The sequence below is a fragment of the Egretta garzetta genome, unplaced genomic scaffold, assembly GCF_000687185.1.
Source record: "Egretta garzetta isolate BGI_Z169 unplaced genomic scaffold, ASM68718v1 scaffold101, whole genome shotgun sequence".
NCBI classification, from domain to species: domain Eukaryota; kingdom Metazoa; phylum Chordata; class Aves; order Pelecaniformes; family Ardeidae; genus Egretta; species Egretta garzetta.
In genome coordinates, this window is record NW_009258666.1 from 2,225,275 (window position 1) to 2,228,708 (window position 3,434).

Here is a 3,434-nt window from a genome sequence, read left to right on the forward strand (position 1 = left end):
CGGCGCCCCCCACGGAGCCCGTCCGCCGCCCCGGCCTGCCGGTGTGCGGGGCTGGGGGCTGCAACCGCCCCGGCTCGCCCTGCCCACTCAGGCAGCTTGGGTGGGCTCCCAGCCAGCGTGGGATTTGTGCAGGACAGCCTGTGGGAAGCGTGTGTTTGCTCCCTCCAAGAGGGAAGCTGGGACCAGTTTCACTAGAGGGTGATCCCAGTAACACCAGTGCTGGGTCTGCCGCTGGCCCCTGGGATGCTCTGGGGTCACTCGGTTGCGCCGTGGCTGCAGTTTGCCTTCCCGCAGCTTCACTGTAGCCTGAAAGAGGGGGAAAAAATGGGGGAAAAAAGTACCATTTGGGATTGAATTTGCTTCCCCAGCCATGCGAGGAGTCCCGGGCTGGGCTCAGGGGGGGAACACGTGCTCGAGGGGTTTTGGGGGCTGGGAATTGGAGCTGGGCAGGGGGTGAGCGTGTGACACGGCCGGGGTTTGAAATCGCTCGTCAGCCCCGGCCCGAAACATCGTCAGACGAAACCACACAGAAAAAAATCTTGGTCCTTAAAAATGCAAATAACATGTGATGCTGAATGTCCTTGTTTGTCTGTAATTGCAAAATTCTTAGACTCAATCAGCCAAAGATAAACTGTGTTATTTAGGAGCAATTTGAAAGCAGACAGATTGAAAACAATGGGCCGGATTCGGCTTTTGGCAGCTCCGGAATGAAGCCAGAATCTCTGCTGGATCCGCTGGGCCGTGCGGGATTTACACCCCTTGGATGGAGAGCAGCGTGGTGCCCGGCATCGCTGCCGGAGGCCAAGCAACGCGGGATGCTTGCTGCCCGCCCGTGCCTGCCGTCCTCCCGGGAGCCTTTTCCTTCTGTAATTCCTGGGCATTCCCAAATTTCCTGCAGTTGCAGCCTTGAACACCTAAATTGCCATAAGCACCTTCCTGGTTCGCTGGTGGCTGCGGGGATGCACCCTGGACCGGCATCCCCTGCTCCCGCATCCCCGGTATTTATTTAATATTTCGGATAGAGAAGGCACAGGGACTGGAGAGGGTGCAAACCGCAGGTGTGCAGCCGCTTGCACGGGCACAGCCCTGCCCAGCAGGAGCGGAGCCAGCAGCCGGTGATTTATAAAAGACAATTTCCTTGGCTTCTCTGCTGCAGATAAATCACTTTGGGGAGCGGCCCCGACCGTCTCTGCTCAGGCGAGCTCTGCACCAGCCGCTGCACAGAAGTCCCTGGGAGGAAAGTGCCCCGGCTGTCTCATCCGCACGCAGCTCCCGGTGACACCGCGTCCTGATGCTGTCAGCCGAGTGACAGCTCGGCGTTCGCAGAGGTTCCTGCTGCCTATAAATACCCCTACGCTCTGCTCCGCTCGCTGGGAAATGGAAGTTTTGACTGGTTCGTCCCCACCTGCATTGCAATCACTCCGAGGAGGGCAGAGCCTTCCCTGGGTGCCCAAATCCAGCTGGAGCTGCTGGGGTCTGAGCCCCAGCGCTGCCTGTCCTGTGCGAACCACCCTGCTGCCGAACAGCGCTGGGGCGCTGGGTGCCCGTTGCTGCCCATTGCTGGGTGCTCTCCCTTCCCTGGGTGCTCACCCACTGCTGGGTGCCCTCCCTTCCCTGGGTGCTCTCCCTTCCCTGGGTGCTCACCCATCCCTGGGTGCCCTCCCTTCCCTGGGTGCTCTCCCTTCCCTGGATTCTCACCCTTTCCTGGGTGCTCACCCATCACTGAGTGCTCACCCATTGCTGGGTTCTCACCCTTCCCCGGGTTCTCACCCATCCCCGGGTTCTCACCCATCCCTGGGTGCCCTTCCTTCCCTGGGTGCCCTTCCTTCCCTGGGTGCTCTCCCTTCCCTGGGTGCTCTCCCTTTCCTGGGTGCCCTCCCTTCCCTGGGTGCTCACCCATCACTGAGTGCTCACCCATTGCTGGGTTCTCACCCTTCCCTGGGTGCTCACCCATCTCTGGGTGCTCACCCATCACTGAGTGCTCACCCATTGCTGGGTTCTCACCCTTCCCTGGGTGCCCTCCCTTCCCTGGCAGCATCCAGTGCCATATCAATTCACCGCCACTCCAGCTGCAAGCCTGTGCCCCGCTCTGGGGACAGCCGGGTGCTCCTCTGGGGTTTTCCCGGGGGCAGCAGGGCTGGGGGGGGTGTGGAGGAGCCGGGGGGGGGAGCACACAGTAATGCAGAACACAGAGGTAATTAGTTTTAAACAATCACATTTCCCTTTCTGTGCAGACCTACAAGGATGTAAACAAGATACCCTTTAAACACATGCTTCCCTGCCATCCATCACCACATCCAGACTTTATTATGCTCTACTCTATATGTTATAAATTACATTTTAATGATAAATTACGCACTCCTAATGCAAACCACAGCCTCCTGTTGTCGGTAAAAACAATAATAGATATGGAGAAAGCGAAAAGAGGGAAATGCATATTTATAAGGTTGGACAGTTTGGGGGGGAAAAAGGCAATTGTTAGCTGAAATATTTGGATTTATGGATTACTTCCTATTTTAAAAGGCCTCTGTGTTTTCTCACGCTCAAAATGTCAAGTCATTACAGCCGAGGAGGGTGGGAAGCGCTCGCTGCAGCGCCGGCGTCGTGTGGTGGCACCCAAACTGGGCTCTCTGCTGGGCGGGCTGGGGTAAAGCCTGGTTCTTAATGGGGTTTAATGGGATGATAAATGCCAGGGGATGCTCTGGCATCCCGGGGAGATGGTGGGGCTGGGATGGGAGCGGGGATCCCCCAAACCGGTACCGGCTGGCCGGGGGCTGCAGGCAGGATCACGGCTTGGGAAAATACCCAGCATTTGGGGAATAAGCGGGGTGGCGGGCGGCTGCCTTGCTTCAGCAGCCTGAGCCGGGCAGGGGAGGGGAGAGCCCCCCCCCGAGGTTAATTTAACCCTGTCATGGTGGAACACTGCTGTAATTAGGCTTCCCGTGGCGGTGCGTGACTCTGGCAGGCAGCCCTAATGATGGCCGTTAATTAGGGGTTGGTGCGTGCTCCCGGGCAGGGTGCCCTGTGCAGGTGCAGCGAGCCCAGGGCTGTAATTTGGGAGGCTCATTTTGAGGGGGGATACGATGTGTGTGGGGGGGTGTTGCGTGTTGCTGAGCGGCAGCGGCTGTTGCGCAGCGAGGAAGAGGAGGAAGAGCAGGAGGAAGCGTATTTTGGGGCAAGCAGCAGCGTGCATCCCTCCTCCTGCACCGTCGTGCCTCCCTCCTCCGTCCTTCCCGGGAACATGCCATGATTTCTCCGTGAGCTGGCAAAGACACCTCAGAGCCCGGGGCCGCATCCTGCGCAGCCCATTCCCACTATCCGGGTGTCAGGGCAAGGTTGGGTACCCAGATCTCTGGGTTCGGCCGGAGAAAAGCCGCCCTTGCGCGCGGTGCCCGGCGGCACATGGGGCTGCCCAGCCGAGCGAGGAGCCGGCC